The following is an 18,951-nucleotide window of genomic DNA, read 5'->3' as shown; positions in this document are numbered from 1 at the left end:
TTTGTGGCTGCAAGGTCTCATGTTGCAGGATTATCTTACGACGAGTAAGTGATACGTTTGGGTTACGATTTCTACACTCAACTTTGCCGTTGGTGTTGATGGGAATCCACAACCTTGTTACTTCCGCTATTTTGGATTGAGGTAATAGTATTTACGTTACTTTACACATGTGATTTACCTCTGTTATAAATCCTCGAGTATTGTGTGTGTCAGCATACCGATCCAGGGATGACAATTAAGCACAGAGACTTGATCCATTCGGGTCAGGTCACTAGAAGATGGTATCAGAGCACATGTTGACTGTAGGACGTGACCCTAGAAACTGGCAAGCCCATAGCAAAGATTTTTCTCTACAACATTCCTTTTCAAAAAGACCTTTTTACCTCTCTTCTCTTCTGAGCTTATTCAAAAATTCCCTTTAGTGAGACCATACCCCTTTCCCCTTTTGACCACACGAAGATTCGACTGATGAGACCACTCCAAGAAGTACAAGATATCGGACAATTAAGACCACTTCGGAATGAAGAGTATTTTCCATGTATCTGAATAATGGAAACTACAACAGTTGAAGGCCGAAGACAAGTAGAATTTGAAGGCTCTTAAGAATTCCCAAATTTGTATGACCTAGGAAGGCTACCCTTATGGAACTTGGCAGACTATGGAAGTTGTCAATACCCGAGATCAAGGTGTATCGGAGAAATACCGGAACATGGAGCATGAGAATTCAAATTTTGTCAAGAAAACCCTAAGGCAGGAGATATCAACTATGGAATGATAGCTCATGGGAATGACAAGAGCAGAAACATAGCTATCCATGAAGTTATCTCCCGCTTATGCTATTGTCACCGTGCTGAGTTAAGCATGTATAAGCATGGAAGGATTGGATGATAGAAGGCTGATGGAGCACCCATCAGCAATATGAAGTTTTAACCTTAGTCGGTGTATCACCAGGATCTGGAGTAGTACATCAAGAAGTTTAAGGTGGAGCTCCATGAAGCCGTATTAGACAAGGAAGCATTTCGTGAAGAACTCAAGAACCAGAAGCTGAAGGTAGCCAAGCTAGAGGAGCAAAACCTCGAGATACCGGAGATTCATCAGGAACTGAAGGACAGTAGGACATGGTTCATGCCAAGGATGATGAAACCTAAAAGTTTGGGACGCAACTCCAGAATATTAAAGGACGTCATGAGAGACTTTGCGTCAACAGAGTTGATCTGGCAGAAGAACTGGAAAAGGACAAGCATGATTGGAAGAAGCAATTGGAGGCATGAAACAAGACTTGATGGGTTTGATGACTTTGAAGATTTATTGACCTTTAGAAGACTAAACCCCTGTTATACACTTACGTTAGATGCGACGTTCGTGAGCTGTCATTTGTTTCATGTTTTTCCCGACAGCCACAAATAAAATCTACCTTTTCCAAACTTTTGTTTGTATTGTGTGCATCCCTCTCTATCTCTCTTATCTCACCCCAAACCCATGGACCCAATAGAGGATGAATGAAGATGAGCTTGTATTTTCTGGACCGATGAGTCAGTTGGAGACAGACCGATGGATTCAGAACATGGAGGATCACATGGAGAATAACCCTATAGTCGGAAGGGATATGACCCAGCATGCTCTTCAGTGCTTTGAAACAGGTGCTGCTACTTGGTGGAGGATGTACCAAACCATCAATGGATGGCAAGGAGTAACCACCTGGAAAGAATTTAAGTTGACTCTGCCAAAGTCTCGGCTTGTGTCCCAGAAGTTGAAGCCTTATGGAAAGGATATGAAGAAACCTTGTGCATGCAAGATTTGTGGAGAAATAGGACACACCCATAAAGAACACAAGGATGAATGCACTAATTGTGAAGGAAGTCACCCAGTTGAAGAATGCCCAACTAGGCAGATTACTTGTTTCTTGCGTGAAGGGAGTACCCACTATCCTGCTCAGTGTCACATTTACCCCATGGTACAACGAACCATCCAGCAGAAGAAAGAAGTAATGAAAGGAGCCCTCATGGAAATTTTAGAAGAAGTTGTGATGAAGGAAGAGATGGAGGACACGCCTGAAAAGACCCGAGTAAACCCTGCGCTAAGTCTTGCTATTCATGTGGCGAAGAAGGACACATCTCCCAAAATTGTTTGAATGGGGATCTAGTATAATTCCCGACAGAGGAAGTAGAATATGACCCACAAGAAATAGAATCCATGATTGGAACAGAAAAGTCCAGGAAGAGAAGTAGATTGGATACCAGGAAGGACCTGAGTCATATCACCTGTTACAGGTGCAAGGAGTCAGGGCACTACCTCAGCAGTTGCCCCAAAAGGAAACCTCGAGACTTGTCAGAAGTAATATGTTTTCGTTGTAATAGAGCAGGGCACTTTGCCAGAGGATGCCCCAAGGAGAAGGAGACTTGTGCTAGATAGTGAGTTTGCAACAAAAGAAATGGAGTAGTAGAAGTGAGAGCATTTTCTTTTATATTGAGGTGTTGAGTTGAGACATGTAATGGAAAAGCAAGAGATTGTAATCAATTGAGAGTGAATAAAGTTAGCATCGTTGGTACTGATATGGATTTTATGAGTTTTTACTCTATGAAGAAGGATTTTGACCATTTTTGAGGATAATAGAAATATGGTCTACGGAAGATTTGTGCATTTTAAGGGTGGTAGTACCCTATAAGAACCCATGACCCCTGGAAAAGATAAGGATACTCCACTGAGTGGATTTCGGACAAAATGAATACGAGTTTTGTCTCGATATGTGTGATGCCCCAAGAGTATGTGGGATGAAGTTGGAGACCGTCAGTTGTTGGACCAAATGTGATCAAGGAGTCAGAAGAGAATGTTAAGTTGATTTGAGATAGACTGAAGGTAGCTCAGTCCAGGCAGAAGAGTTATGCAGAATCAAAAAAACTCAAGGAGGTAGTTTATGAAATTGGAGACAGAGCATGTCTTCGTGGGTCCCTCTGCGAGGAGTTAAACGAATCAGAGTTAAGGAAAGTTAGCCCCGAGATTTATAGGACCATACCGAGTTTTGGAGCATATGGGAGAAGTGGCCAACAAGTTGGAGTCACCTGAAGGACCATCAGGAGTTCATGATGTGTTTCACGTTTCCCAGTTGAAGAAGTGCCATGCAGAGATGGCCAGTATTCCCCTGTAAGGACGCTTGACCCTAGAAAGGATAATGATGTTCCACGAAGTGGAATATGGACTCCACAAGTATAAGTTTTTATCTCGGTATGTCGGATATCCCACGAGGATGAAGAGATGAACTACTATTGGATATAAAGGAGGTATGATGTTGGATGTATGGAGCAATTGCAATCACATGATAAGTCTGAGTAATCATGTCCTAGTTTGGTGCCAATAGAAGAAAGGAAGACAATACAATTGGATGGATTTAAGAATACTAGGAATTTGGAAGTTGGAATAATGATCAGTTGCCCGATGATATGTTCAAGGACTACAAGTGATGAGATGGGCCATAACCCACAGGCCCCAGGACCTGCCAAGAAGCAAGCACATTTTGCTGAAGGAAAAACCCCGAAGGAAGATACGACGTTTATCGATAGACGATCTTACAGGAGTTTACGCAAACCTGAGAGTGGTGAAGGAACGATAGATGATTGTCTAGCTTGCAGAATCTATGGATATATCCGAACTTCATTCATCGACCAGAGAAATTCTGCAATGCTTGTGAGGATGACCGAGTGTTAGTATGCGAGATTCGCTAAACTCTATACATGGTAATGATTTGGGTGTGGGATGGATTGATCACCATACCGACTTACTCTTATTATTCGCCTTGATATATGGGATGGTAAATCTGAGTGACTTGCTTATAGTAGAGAGACGACGATCAAACCTTGTCTAAACCTTAGAATGGTATAGGTATTTTTTTCCCTTGTATAAGGCAGCTTTTGCCAACCGTAGGTTATACGGTGAGGATCAACCCATACCCATTTCCTGTAGGAGAAACCATAAATTGTTGACCACCATGAGATATCGATAGTTGTTTAGTTTTGGCGCCAGACCCGTCAGCTAAGAAGACCCAGTCACAGAAGAACCTTACCAAGATGAAAGATAGAAGATTTGAGGAAAAGGTTATGCCACTACCGAAAGAGCCCAGATAAGGAATTATCCTGAAAATCTGAGAATACCGACACTGTTAACAATATGGATGAAGTATATGAGTTTGATGGAACCGTAACCATGCTTCTAAGGGTGGTAGCACCCCAGACCCCGGAGACGATTGATGAAATTTTGAAGAGACCCCGAACCTAACCTATTTCTTTCTAGCCTCTCCGAATCTCGAGGACGAGATTCCTTTTAAGGGTGGTAGGTTTGTAACATCCCAAAATTCTAAATTTTGGATGTTATAATAAATAGATAGATTTGATTGATTGTTTGATTGATTGTGTGAAATTGAGTGAAATTCGAAACCTTTTTGAAAGTTAAATGAGAGGGAATAAAAGGACTTTCCCAAACTTTCATTTTTCATTCGTGATCTCCGTGAATTCAAATTCTTTTCACCACAAAACCCTGGAGAGAAGATGACATGACTTCTTCCATTTATTTAAATGACAAGGGGTGTTGAAAATATTTGAATTTCATTTGGAAAATATTTCCAATTCTGAAACTTTATGCAACTCAATGATTTTCACGAGAGGAGATAAAATGACTTCTTCAAATTATATGAAATATGAGTTGGGAGTTTCAAAGGATCAAATTCAAAGTCTTTTGGAATTATTTTTTCAATTTGGAGTTATTTGGATTTTATTCAAACCATTTTTCTCCAAAAATAAAATACATGGAAATAGGGTAACATAATTCCCTACAACAGAAAATTGGAGAGAAATAAATTTGATTTCATTTTGGTATTTTTAAAATGATTTTGTTGGATCTTATTAGAGCAGGAGCACTGTTCGAATTCTTAGATTTTGTGTGTATTTTATTTAATGCTAGAAAAATGTTCATGTCATAGAAAATCATTGTCTGAAAATTTTGATATATAATATGCCTATATAAAAAATTTTATTTTATTTTGTTATTCGATTTTCCTTCTGTTTCTATAAAACAAAAAAAACTGTACGTGCAGCCCATATTTATCGCCTACATGTGCAGTATAGAAGCTTCTGGCCCCATTGTTTTTTTTCTTTTAAATAGGCCAGGCCTAGCCAGCCTTTTCATTTTTTTCCTTTTTTTTCTCTTAGGCTGAATTTTGTAAATAAAAAAACGAAAAAAAAAATCTGCACCGCAGCGTGCGTGCGGCCGGCCGAAGGCCTTTAGGCCCATCCGCCTCTTTTCTTCTCTGTTTCGTATATTTTCGTCTACGTTTTGTCCCACATTGCCTAGCCTTTTACTTCTAAGCCTTTTTTCTACCAATAAATATAGACCCATAGAGCCTCCAAAAATCATCCAATTCGGATTAAATCAATATTTTGGTTTAACTAGATTCATTTAAGAAAAATATATTTCTCCTCTCCGGCGCGACTTCTAGAAATTTTCTTTTCTCTCCAAAATCATCTTTTCTCTGCCTTATAAAGGTATCTTTTTTTGTTTTTTTCTTCTTATACCTCCGTAGTTTATTATTTTTAGACTAATATAATAAAATAATTAGATTATCAATTAGTCTACGTATTTATACGTTAGACCTTAACCGTAGCTATTTTTATTTCGTAAAACAGCTTGGCCTTGATTTTCAAATAGCCATAACTTTTCACTCGTTTATCCAAATTAGATGAAACCAGCGCCTATAGCTTCATCTTGTTTTCACCTATCCAGTGAATCTGTCACATCAACTTTCTGAAATTTTCAAATTTCGAATTTTGTTCAGATTCATATTCAAACTTCTTTTGATCATATCTTTTTATCCGTAACTCCGTTTGAGTTGATTTTTTTTGCAAATTAAAGCTCTTGACCTAAACTTTCTGATAAGGCCAAATTCAATAACTTTGGTACTGTTAGAAATTGTTTTATGTTGCAAGAGTTATTTGCTTGGTTTTGATGTTTTCCGAATTGTCTTCTTGATCTTTCTGATCTTTTGAGTGATTGCTTATGTGTGGTTACTATTGCTTGATTACGATAGATTGACCGGAGTGTGACGAGTAGAGAGCTATCAAGATTTTTGAGTGCGAATCATCTTCATCAACATTGCAGGCAAGTTCACACTTTGATCATATCTCTTTCGTATCCAGTTTTTATTGCATTAGATCAAACCTCAAACATTGCATGATTAGGATCTAATTAAATTGTGGGATGGAAAGTAGTTGTGGTAGTACATATTACCTGTTTATTATCAAACCCTTGGGAGTTACTATTACGTTATGCTTACATTGCCATGCTATGCTCGTAGACGTCGATTGGGTTTTGAGAGTATTCATGACAGATGTGAGATTGTTAATTAATGGTTTACTTAAGGTGGCAACTTAAACACCCATTTGGGTGGATTGAGGCACCTGGGTATTCCAGGATTGCCTGTCTAGGCACCTGGGTAGACCAGGATTGCCTGTTTTTTTATGGACCGCCACCCAGACTCAAAGGAATCATGAGATTATTCATACTAGAAACTTCCGTGTGCAGCCACAAGCTATTATGGGCTCTAGCATAGTTGAGTAAGTCGTGCGAACTCTTACAGGATAGACTACCAGATGTAGGGGAAAGTAGGTGTAACGGTCTATCCACCGTAAGGTGCTAGCGCTTCTGAAAGACTATGTCTCGGTCATCCGTCTTCTCAAACACCATGTAGTGCGAGAAACCAAACGGAGGTGATCGAGTCTTGTGGGGAAAAGTGCGCAAACCTCTGCAGAGTGTATAAACTAATCATGATTAGCCGTGTCCCCGGTTATGGACATCTTGAGTCTCTAGTACCTGGATTATCATGTGAATCTCATCACGTTACTTTAAATGAATATTGTTGGGTTTTAATGATGACATTTAATTGGGATTGAGAATGCTGTCAACCATTCTCAATGTTTAACAACCACCATGATAGTTAAATAAAATTTATTCCTTTGTAGTAGGGAAAATTTGGCTTTACGCAAAACCCTATAACCATAGAGCTTTTCCACCAGCCAAATATGCATGTAGTGATAGCCTTTATTCATCATTCTCTATGGTGTGAATTTGCCAGTACATTCAATGTACTGACCCTTTGTGGCTGCAACGTCTCATGTTGCAGGATTATCTTACGACGAGTAAGTGATACGTTAGGGTTACGATTTCTACACTCAAATTTGCCGTTGGTATTGGTGGGAATCCACAACCTTGTTACTTCCGCTATTTTGGATTGAGGTAATAGTATTTACGTTAATTTACACATGTGATTTACCTCTGTTATAAATCCTTGAGTACTATGTGTGTCAGCATACCAATCCAGGGATGACACTTAAGCACAGAGACTTGATCCATTCAGGTCAGGTCGCTACATGCTACATCATCGTCGTCGTCATGTTCCATCTTCGGGTCACTGTACTTGTTGAAGTCTTGCTCATTGGCGACTCCATCCATTCCGATGATTATCCTTTTGTCTCTCCTCACGACAACACGACTGGGCTTTGACGGGTCGGTAATGAAGAAGCATTGGTCCACTTGGGAAGGCAGTACCCATGGCTCATTTTTCGCGGTGACGTTTGCGCCCGCGGTCTTGGATTTGGCTTCGGGTATAACAGTGGTGGTGAAATACCGGTCTTCTTTTATTACACTCTTGGCCCATCTGACACAGAACATCAGGACCTTCTCTCCAGCGTAGCTTAGCTCCCAGATCTCCTCGATGCTTCCATAGTATCTGTCCTTGTCGTTACCGGTGTAGGATTCCATCGTTACCCCGGAGTTCTGATAACCATCGCTCTTCATGTCCTTGTCCTCGGTGTAGAATGTGTAGCCGTTGATATCGTACGCATCATAGGTCATCAGGTTGTGCTCGGCGCCCTGTCACAAGGCGAATATGAGTTTTTCTTCCGCGGAAGAATCCTCATGTAAAGGGTACGACGGAAGCTTCTTCTTGAACCAACGCGTGAAACATGAGTTATGCTCTTTGATTATATCTCCGTCCGTCCTCTGTTGGCCTCGGTCATTGTACGTCTTCTCAATAAAGGTTTTGTGCTCTACCACCCAAGGATCGACCACGTCTATGTGTTGTAGCGCGACTAGGTTTGCTCTTTCAAAGTCGGCGAGTCGACCCTCCAAGTCGAGATGCATTTCGCGGCGACCCTCGCGGTGACCCCATCCAGCGAGCCTGCCGAGGTTCCTGTTGACAGGCAGACCAACGGGGTTCTTGATGCCTAGATAATTCGTGCAGTAGGAGATGCACTCTTCAGTCAGAAAGCCCCTGGCTATGCTTCCCTCTGGACGTGACATGTTGCGAACGTATCCTTTGATGACACCATTCATCCTTTAGAATGGCATCATGCTGTGCAGGAACGTTGGCCCGAGTTGGATGATAACCTCCACGATATGGACCAGCAGATGCACCATAACGTCGAAAAATGCGGGCGGGAAGTACATCTCAAGCTCGCATAGTATCACCACGATCTCTTCATGTAGCCTTCTGAGTTGCCTCACGCCAACCGACTTCCGAGAGATGACGTCGAAAAAGTTGCATAGGCCAAATAGCGTTTCACGGACGTGCGCGTCCATGATCCCACGGATTGCAAATGGAAGTATCTGCGTCATCAGCACGTGACAGTCGTGAGACTTCATCCCACTGAACTTCTGCTTCGCTGGGTCTAGGTATCCGCTTATCTTCCCCGCGTAACCGTAAGAAAGTTTTACTCCTACGACGCAGGTGAAAAACTGCTCGATCTCCTCCTGACTTAAAGTGAAGCACGCGGGAGGGTAGTCATTTCCGGTCTTCTTGGCCTTTTTGCCCTTGCGACGACTTTCCATGTCCTGCTTTGCCTCATCATCATCATCATCATCATCATCATCATCATCATCATCATCATCATCATCATCATTAGCGTGAAGCTCCTCCCTGATGCCCATTTATTTCAAGTCTGCCCTTGCTTTCGGCCCATCTTTGGTCCTCTCTGTCATGTTGAGCAGGGTACCAAGCAGACTCTCGCACACGTTCTTCGTGATATGCATGACATCAAGGCTGTGAGGCACACGTTGGATCTTCCAGTACGGCAAGTCCCAGAAAACAGACCTCGTTTTCCATACCTTCAGCAGCGGCTCTGGCGCCTTTCGCTTCTTTCCCGGCTCTGGCTCCTTTTGCTTCTTTCCCGGCAGTGGGCAATCTTTCCAATTTTTCAACAGCTCGTCTATTTCCTTACCGCTCCTCATACGCGGGCGTCTTCGGGGTTCGGTTTCACCATCGAATAGATCCTTGCGTTTTCTCCATGGGTCATCGTCACGAAGCCACCTTTGATGTCCCATGAACACAGTTTTCGAAGACCCGGGATCTCTATCTAGCTGGCGATACATTGTGTAATCCATGCACCTGACGCATCCAGAAAATCCGTGGACCACCTGCCCCGCGAGATATCCATAACCGAGATAGTCGTGCACCATCATGAGCAGTGCGACTCTCATAGGGAAATATTCTTTCTCTACGGCGTCCCACGTATTGGCTAGCGTTTTCCACAGCGTGTCTAGCTCCTCTTTCAGCAGCCCCAGATACAGATTGATGTCGTTCCCTGGTTGTTTCGGCCCTTCAATTAGCATACTCATGTGAATGTACTCCCTCTTCATGCACAACTAGGGGGGAGGTTGTACATCCACACAAACACAGGCCAGGTGCTATGTGTGCTTCTCTGGCTGCCAAACGGATTGACTCCATCGGTGCTCGCGCCCAGCATGATGTTCCTTGGATCGTCCCCAAATTTTGGGTGGTAGAAGTTCAATGCTTGCCACTGGCTCGCATCCTTAGGGTGACTCAGCATCTTGTCTTTTTTATTTATCTCCGGATCATTTCCGTCATCTTCTCGCTTCTTCTCCTCCCTATCCGCGTGCCAACGCAGGAGCTTTGCTAGTTTAGGGTCCGCAAAATACCGTTGCAGATGAGGAGTGATCGAAAAGTACCACACCACTTTTCGAGGAGCTTTCTTCCTCTTCTTGTATCGAGTGACGCCGCACACCGGACATATGGTAGACTTCGCGTGCTCGTCCCGATAAATGATGCAATTGTTCATGAACACATCGTATTTCACATGCGGTAAATCCAGAGGACACACGATTTTCTTCGCCTCCTCGAAATTGGTCGGTCATTTGTTCCCCTTGGGAAGACGTTCGTGCCAGAATGACATGTTCTCGTCGAAGCATGCGTCGGTCATTTTGTGTTTTACCTTCAACTCCAGAGCCATGAGCGTTACTTTCAGGCGGGTATCCTCGGGCCTGCATCCTTCATACAATGGAGTAACCGCGTCTATCTCCAGTTGATCCAGCTTGGCTTTCTCTCGGGCGGCATCTCTTGCGTTATCCGTCTGCTTGAGAAGCAGCTCTTGAATATGAGGGTCCTTCACCCAACCCATCGATGGTCCATCGTCGTCTGCTCCGGCATCTTCATTTTCCTCATCATCATGTCTGGCATCTTCTACATGATGACTGTGTACAACATCACCGTCGTGATCATGTCCTGGAGATTCTTTGTCTTCTCACCCGCCCTCACCGCGGTGGTTGTCTTGCTGCCCTTCCTCATTTCTTGCCCGGCCCCCATGGACGACTTCATAGTCATCTTCATCACCTTGCCACCGATAGCCATCCACGAAACCACGCAAGAGCAGGTGGTCCCGTACCCGCCCGGAATCCGGGTCCGCAATAAGGCTCTTCAGCTTGCATCTTCGACACGGACATCTTATCTCCGTCTCATTTTTTTGAAGCATCTCGGCCTTCGCGGAGCTCAAAAACCTATTCACGATGCCTTCGGTCATCATGCGGACCATGGTCGCCTGCGGGGTAGAGCAAAATGATATTTTAGAACCAAGAAAAAATTTGGCATGACTTTCCCTAAAAATAGGACCAAAAAGAATGCATAGTGCCAAAATTCTCGCTGAAACGGAAATGAATCAACATTCCGGCAAAATATTGGCAACTATCGCATTTCAAATACTGGTACCTGTAAACACAAACATATATGCACCACCACAAACATATGCAACACCACAAACATACATAGATCTAGCTAGGCCATAAAAAGTGCATGTGCACGTTGTTGGAGAGAGAAAAAAGTAGATCTACAACATAAAGAAAGCTTTCCCCTTACTTACCTATCAAAAAAAGGTAATTTAACCACTTAATTTGTATGAATCTATTTTGCAAATGAGGTGAGGAGGAGGAGGCAGCCAAGACAAGCTTGGAGGAGGAGGTGGAGAGAATGAAGTGGGGAAAGTGAGTGTGTAGGTGGTTGTCCAAAATATCTAGCTGGTCCCAGGTTACTAATGGCGCACCACCTACGAATGCGTCATTAGTAACCCTAGTTACTAATGGCGCACCAGCTGGCGGTGCGCCATTAGTAGTTTTGCAAAAAAATGATAGTAGTGGCGCACGTGGTGAGTGGTATTCCATTACTAGTTAAACTAGTAATGACGCACTGTTCCCTGGTGCGCCATTAGTATTTTTGAAAAAAAATATGTTAGTAGTGACGCACCATTGGTGTGGTGCGCCATTAGTGTGATAGACACTAATGGCGCACCAGCACATGGTGCGCCACTGCTATATAGTAGTGGTGCACCACATGTCTAGTGCGCCATTAGTGTCCATATTATCTATAGCCCTTTTCCTAGTAGTGGTGATACCGGTGAAGAGGGGAAATATCCGAAAAGTATTTCCGGTGTTTCACGTTTTTGGACAAAGGAACCGGAGGGGAAAATTACATGTTCGCTATGCTAGGGATGTGTGGCGGGCGAATGGGATGCGTATTCGGATTCGTCTCGTCGTTCTGAGCAACTTTCATGTACAAAGTATTTTCATCCGAGTTACGATTTATTTTATATGATTTTTCGAAGATTTAAACAAATTCATGAATTTCTGAATTTAATTTAATTCGAAATAATAAACAGACAAATTGCTATGGGTACACGGGAGTGTACCCAGCAATGTGTGCATATGTATGACATGTGGGGCCAGGGGCTGGGTTGACCCAGTCAATATTTTGACTAGTCCAAAGTGAACAGTGTATGTGTGGGTCGCAATTGTCATGGACTCATTTTTAATTAACAGGTTCTTGACTAAATATACTTAGCTTAATTAGCAGGGTTTGGGGCTAAACTGGCCTACCTAATTAACAGGAGGGTCGGGCCCACGTGCCAGTGGCCCAAATCGGCCTCTAGTGAGGTTGTGCCCGCACGCACGTACTCGTAGAGTACGACGCCGGTGGCCATGGTGCTGGCCGGGGGAAGGCTCGGCACAGGGGGCGCGCAAGCAGGCCCGGGCGGAGGCGGAAGCGGCCGCCAGCGGTGGGGCGCGCGGGGGGGTGGGCAGCGGCGGCCTCCGGCGATGTGGTGCTAGGCTGCCGGAGCAGCAGCGTGCCGCGGGGGGTAGGAGTGAGCGGAGACGGGAGGAGAAGAAGGGCGAGGGTGCGCGGTCTCGGGCGGGGTAGCGCGGTCCGACGCACGTAGCAGGAGGTGGCGGCGGTTGGGGTAGTAAGCGGCAGCAGCAGGTAGTGCGGCCGGCAGCTAGCAGCAGAGACAGAGGGCAACGATGGCGGCACGCAGCGCACGGGACAGCAACAATAGCAGTGGACGAGCAAGGCACGGCCCGGGCAGGTGCTGGTGCGCGCGGGCGCGGGCGGATTCAGCGAGTACGGGATCCGGACGGGGCCACGGCGTGCGGTTGTGGACAGGCACAAGACGAGCTTCGGCCATGGTGGCCTTGGCGGGTGGAGGCGGCTACGGCGACCAATCGACATAGGGGAGATGGGGGTTCCGGAGAGAATCTCACCACGAGCGCGACGGCGAGGTCGGGGCGGCCGGAGGTGGACCGGAGTGGTAGCAATCGACGGCGAGATGGCGGCGACCGACGAAGAAGACCGACGATGGTGCCGCGTACACTGGTTGTTCCGCTCGATCCAGATACGTAGTCGAAGGAGATGGTATCGGGGAGGCTACTGGACGTCTTCGCGTGACTAGGGGTGGCCGCGAACCGTGGCATCGAATGACGCATGTGGTCACCACATCGAGCGACCGAGCTCGATGTCGAGCAGACGGGAAGGGGGTGATGAGAAAAAGAGGGGGAATCGGTCGAGGCGGACCTAGGGTTACCAGGGGACATGTTTATAGTGTTGGAGAGGCAACGTGGAGGTCATCCACGGCGAGGGGGCTCAGATGAGCGCCACGGTTCTCCTCTGCCTCCTGTAGCGGGAGGTGGAGGAAAGGCCATCGCTTGGTGGGCTGGGCTGCACTGTGGCAACTAGGGCCTAGTGCAACAGTATTAGTATTTCTTCTTTCCTTTTGTTTCTAGTTTTTCATTTTAGCTCCGGTTTGTAAATTGCTTGACCACCAAATGACTTCTGTAAATTATGCAACCTGTCACATAATCATCATTGCATTATATAGCACTACCACAAAAAGTTTAAGGTCTTTTGAAACGGTTTAAATATTTTTAGAAATCAAAAAGGCCAAGTAATGTGTTGTTGGTCCACTGTTTTAATTTATAGGGGAATTTTTGGGTTTTAGAAAGTGTTGGTTTTATTTTTATAACAGCTTTGGTAATTTTTGCAATATTACAAACATTTTATTTTTACTGCCAAAAGAAATAATTTATTTGACTTGCAATTTCAATTTGAATTTGACTTCGAATTCATTAAGTGATAACTTGACTTAGTAAAGCTTGATGACATGGCATCATTAGTGTCGGTTACCGTAGCATGACTATCAGGGTGTTACACCACCCACTTGCCCTGTGAGCCGGATTCGGACATGGCTGGAGAGGTTGGTGGCGGTGGGAAAGATTGAAGTTTGGGCGCTGGAGCTTGAGGATGGGAAACCGGAGAAGGAAGAAGGTGTGGGGTGAAAAGTGAGATCATTATCCACTTATATAGGTAGTGAATATCAAGTGTCCCCCCTTAAGCCTTGAAACTCGCCTGGTCCCAAGGGGTCGTGCGAATGGCACGGTTGGATTACTCAAACCCGTATTGATGAAGATCCTGCAATAAGTGGACAGATCTCTGCTTGGACAAGACGTGTCATTAGAGGTCGCGCCTCGAAACATGAAGTGGGAGGCTAAAAATGGTTCGAAAGGATAAAGAGGCCAGACGCGGAGTTTCGCCGAAAAAAGTTGTTAGTTGACAAACCTTATTTTGATTAAGTATTTTGCCTTCGTGGTTGAGGGTTGTGACTATTATACAGAGCTGAATACCGCTCTTTTATTCAGAAAATTGCTTTGAAGTACTCGGAGGAGGAACCCGCCTTGCAATGCCAAAGACAATCTGCGCGCCGAACACAACGTCATTGAAGACTGGTTCAGGGGCTACTGAGGGAGTCCTGGATTAAGGGGTCCTCGGGTGTTTGGGCTGTCTGATATGGGCCGGACTGATGGGCTATGAAGATACAAGGTAGAAGGCCTTCCCCCGTGTCCGGATGGGACTCTCCTTTGCGTGGATGGCAAGATTGGCTTCCGGATGTGTAGTTTCCTTCTTCTGTAAACCGACTCTGTACAACCCTAGCCCCCCCCCCCCAATGTCTATGTAAACCAGAGGGTTTAGTCCATAGAGGCAATCAGAACTCATATAGGCTAGACATCTAGGGTTTAGCCATTACGATCTCGAGGTAGATCAACTATTGTAACCCCCACACTCATCAAATACAATCAAGCAGGATGTGGGGTTTTACCTCCATTAAGATGGCTCGGACCTGGGTAAACATCATGTCCCCTTTGTCTCCTGTTACCTTCGATCCTCAGACGCACAGTTCGGGACCCCCTACCCGAGATCGGCCGGTTTTGACACCGACAGTGATCGCCACCTCCTCGCATCGCAAACTCCACGAGATACATGTGTCGAGCACATGCTCAAGTCTGTCCATACGGAATTGCCCACCGTGGCGTCACGTGAGATCGCGCGTCTCAAGGTTGGCATCATAACCATTCATTTATGTCCATGCCTCGAAATAGCACCCTTGCAACCTATATGAGCCTAATGCTATATTACAGGATGTAATGGACCAACGGGCTGCTGAAGAGGAGCAAAGGCGGTAGGGGGAGGAGCAAAGGCGGCAGGTTGAGCAGGAGAGCAGAGAGAAGGAACGAGCAGAACTGAACGAAAGGTTCAAGCTGCTCGAGAGTCAACTACAGGTAGAACATTCTCTAAACTAGAGGTAGAACATTCATTATACAGCGACGAACAATGCTCACGTGACTCTACTCTTATAGGCTCTTATGCAATCTCAAGGCGGTGGAAATGATGCCCCTCCTCCCCCTCCTCCTCTGAAACCTTAGCCCGATGGAAATGATGCCCCTCCTCCTCCTCAAGATGTTGTATGAACATGTGAACCATATGTATGAATTTGCGAACTTGTGTGCGATGTGTACTAGTATGAAACATTGGCCTATGTGAACTACTTTAAATTATGCCTATTTGTGTGATGTGTGGCTCGATGAAATTCTAGGAGCTCCCACATTCCTTTGTTATGATAACATTTTCTGCACTGCATTTGTATACAGAAATTGTACTGTAGTTGTTTTCAGTTGCAGGGATCAGATAAGAAAGAGCTTCACAACAGAAGCAATGGGACACATTTCCGGGAGCTACACTTGGAAAAAGAGAGATTGTCGAGCACAGCTCTCGGAAAAGGGGTCATCTGAGCACTCAAACTACCATTGTGCCATTCTTTTCCGAGGACACTCTCGAAAAAGGGATCAGCTGAGTACTTTACTAGTACAGTTGTGCCACACTTTTCCGAGGGTTGTGACGCTCGATAAAAGTTGAACTACCATGTGAGACACACAGGCCCATTGGTCAGTTCCGAAGGGTTTAGTCAATAGTCGTATATCGAGCACTGCCAAGGCTGGCTCTCGGCAAAGACATCGTCATATTATTCTTTTTAAATATTTAGCAAAAAATTAAAAGGTTTACTGATAAATATGACCAGTGGGACCACATGTCAGGTAGGAATGTTTCTGTGACGTGTTTTTACCGAGTGTCGATATTCGGCTCTCGGTATATGTAACAGAAAGTGACGGCGCCGTCAGTTGCGAACGGGCATGCCACGTGGCTTCTCTTTGCCGTGTGGTGCTTGTTCGCCGTGAGCCCATGTCGGAAATGTCAGCTAGTTGCCATGAAGCCAGGTTTGTCGAGTGTTGCTCTCGGTGTCGTTTACTTTGCTGAGTGTTCGTGGTTTGGCTCTTGGCGAAGAGCCTAGCACCCGGCGTATACGAAAATTCCAGTAGCGTTAACATTGGTCGGTCAGTCTAAAGTACATAATTATGTCTACTCAAGAAAAATCCTTCATGAACCGGACAATTACTCATTGTTGCCATGATTGTCTAAATCTTTACATGCAAAAAAAAAAAAGAGTTAGCCAAACCCGAACTGATTACTAGCGGATTGTAACGTATTAGGATAAGATTTGATAACAACCGGCCCTTCGGCCAAGCCAACCCCCCGCCCGCAGCCCTTTATAAGGCCGTCGCCTCTCGACTCAACTCGCAGTCCACCCAACAGCGATTCTTCCTTACGGTTCGCTTTCTCGTTTGTAAGTTCCGATCCAATGGCACCTCTCGGTGATACTGTAGCTGCCGCGGCGGCGCCTGGCCTCGTCGTCTCGTTCGGCGAGATGTTGATCGACTTTGTGCCAAACGTGGCCGGCGTCTCGCGGCGTCTCGCTCGCCGAGTCTGGGGGCTTCGTCAAGGCGCCCGGAGGCGCGCCCGCCAACGTCGCTTGCGCCATCTCCAAGCTCGGGGGCTTCTCCGCCTTCGTTGGCAAGGTACGCATTGATCAATCGTTGTCATGATAACATATGATGACTCTCATGTCTTTGCGTTTGTTTGCCATCCGGGCGCGCGTTAGATCCAGTGATTGATAGCAATCGCGCTCTTTGGCTCTTCGACTATTATTATTACTTGCACCTCAGGTCATTGATCACTCCAAATCTAGCACTAATCCAATCTGACACAAGAAGTAGCCGTTTTACAATATCTTTTCAAAGATGGATTATTTTCGCAATCAATTATACAAAAATAAAAGAAAAAAATCCTCATGAATCATCATGTGAAATCCAACCGTGTAACCGTGTAGAAGTTACATATAACGTAGTTATTTCGCATATGAAGTTGTAATCGGATGATGATGTTTATTTTTATTTCAGTTTGGCGACGACGAGTTCGGCCACATGCTGGTGGACATCCTGAAGCAGAACGGCGTGAATGCGGAGGGCTGCCTCTTCGACCAGCACGCACGCACCGCCGTGGCCTTCGTCACCCTCAAGTCCAACGGAGAGCGTGAGTTCATGTTCTACCGCAACCCGTCGGCCGACATGCTCCTCACCGAAACCGAGCTCAACCTGGACCTCATCCGCCGAGCTCGCATCTTCCACTACGGCTCCATCTCGCTCATCACCGAGCCCTGCCGCTCCGCCCATGTCGCCGCCATGCGTGCCGCCAAGTCGGCCGGCATTCTATGCTCGTACGACCCCAACGTGCGCCTCCCGCTCTGGCCCTCCGATCAGGCTGCCCGCGATGGCATCATGAGCATCTGGAAGGAGGCCGACTTCATCAAGGTGAGCGACAAGGAGGTGGCCTTCCTCACCCAGGGTGACGCCTACGACGAGAAGAACGTCCTCTCCCTCTGGTTCGAGGGCCTAAAGCTGCTTGTCGTCACCGACGGTGAGAAGGGGTGCAGGTACTTCACCAACGACTTCAAGGGCTCCCTGCCAGGGTACTCTGTTGACACCGTCGACACCACCGGCGCCGGCGATGCCTTTGTTGGATCCCTCCTGATCAACGTCGCAAAGGACGACTCCATCTTCTACGTAAGCAGAAACTACGTAATTATTAATCAGCTGATTGATGAATTCAATTCCATTATGACTTGTGATTGTTCAGAATGAGGCCAAGCTGAGGGAGGTGCTCCAGTTCTCCAACGCTTGCGGGGCCATCTGCACCACCAAGAAGGGAGCCATCCCGGCGCTGCCCACCACTGCCACCGCCCTCGAGCTCATCAGCAAGGGCACCAACTAGCTCGTCTCGGTGTCGCGCCGTCCGGGTTGAATCTTAGGGGAGTTTAGCTCCGTTTTTATATTATTAGGGATGAGTTAAGTTTAGTTCGTGTGTCAGTCTTATCTTAATAAAACGCAAGCATCTGTGATGATTTTGGTTGCTTCTATTTGGTGGCAATCTTGTGTAATTAAGGAGGCTACTGATTGTTGTACCCTTCACCCAAAACTTTAGGCAAAACCGAAATATTATCAGAACCTTGAATGAACGGACATACGTGTGTTCGGAAAAAGAAAAATACCGTGCTGCTGGCTTGAGTTTATATGTGATTTTCTCTTTTGATGATGCGCAATTTTATATACTTATCATAAAATCTCGTTCTACTTGCTTGAGTTGTTTTCTATTCAGATGCAACGTTAACTTATCTCTCGCTCTAAGTTTTCATCATCAGTATATTGCTCTTGGCGGCCGCATCAGGCTGACCGTCGAGCATCAGACTTGCCCTACGACCACAGCAACTTTGTTTCCTCCGTTTTGATCCTAATCATACGGTGTAACGGCAAGTTAACTTGCTATACAAAATGTACAAATCCCATCTGAGCATTCTACAAGTCTAACCAAATCACGGCACGTGCCTTGGCACCAAAGAAATGATATTTCATAGTTTGTTTGTTGAGATCTCTTCTTACCTTTTTTTTTTCTTTCTCTTTTGCATTCACGTGCAATGTACATTAGACTGCCATCAATTAATTTTTATCCTTTTGGGCATACTTCTGATCTCCTCTTAATACTAAATCTTTGCTGATTCGCAATTTCTCTTGGTGGCCGCATCAATATACGTGCTTTTCTTGTCTAATGCGCAATGTTACTTATCTCTT

General features: G+C 45.4%; 1 pseudogene; it reads left to right on the top strand.

The window, feature by feature from the left end:
• Window positions 1-16,628: 16,628 nt before the first annotated feature.
• Window positions 16,629-18,296, top strand: LOC119298337 (annotated as a pseudogene).
• Window positions 18,297-18,951: the final 655 nt, after the last annotated feature.

This window comes from Triticum dicoccoides, chromosome 5A, assembly GCF_002162155.2.
Source record: "Triticum dicoccoides isolate Atlit2015 ecotype Zavitan chromosome 5A, WEW_v2.0, whole genome shotgun sequence".
Lineage (NCBI taxonomy): Eukaryota > Viridiplantae > Streptophyta > Magnoliopsida > Poales > Poaceae > Triticum > Triticum dicoccoides.
This window is presented reverse-complemented; position numbering and strand designations above follow the sequence as displayed.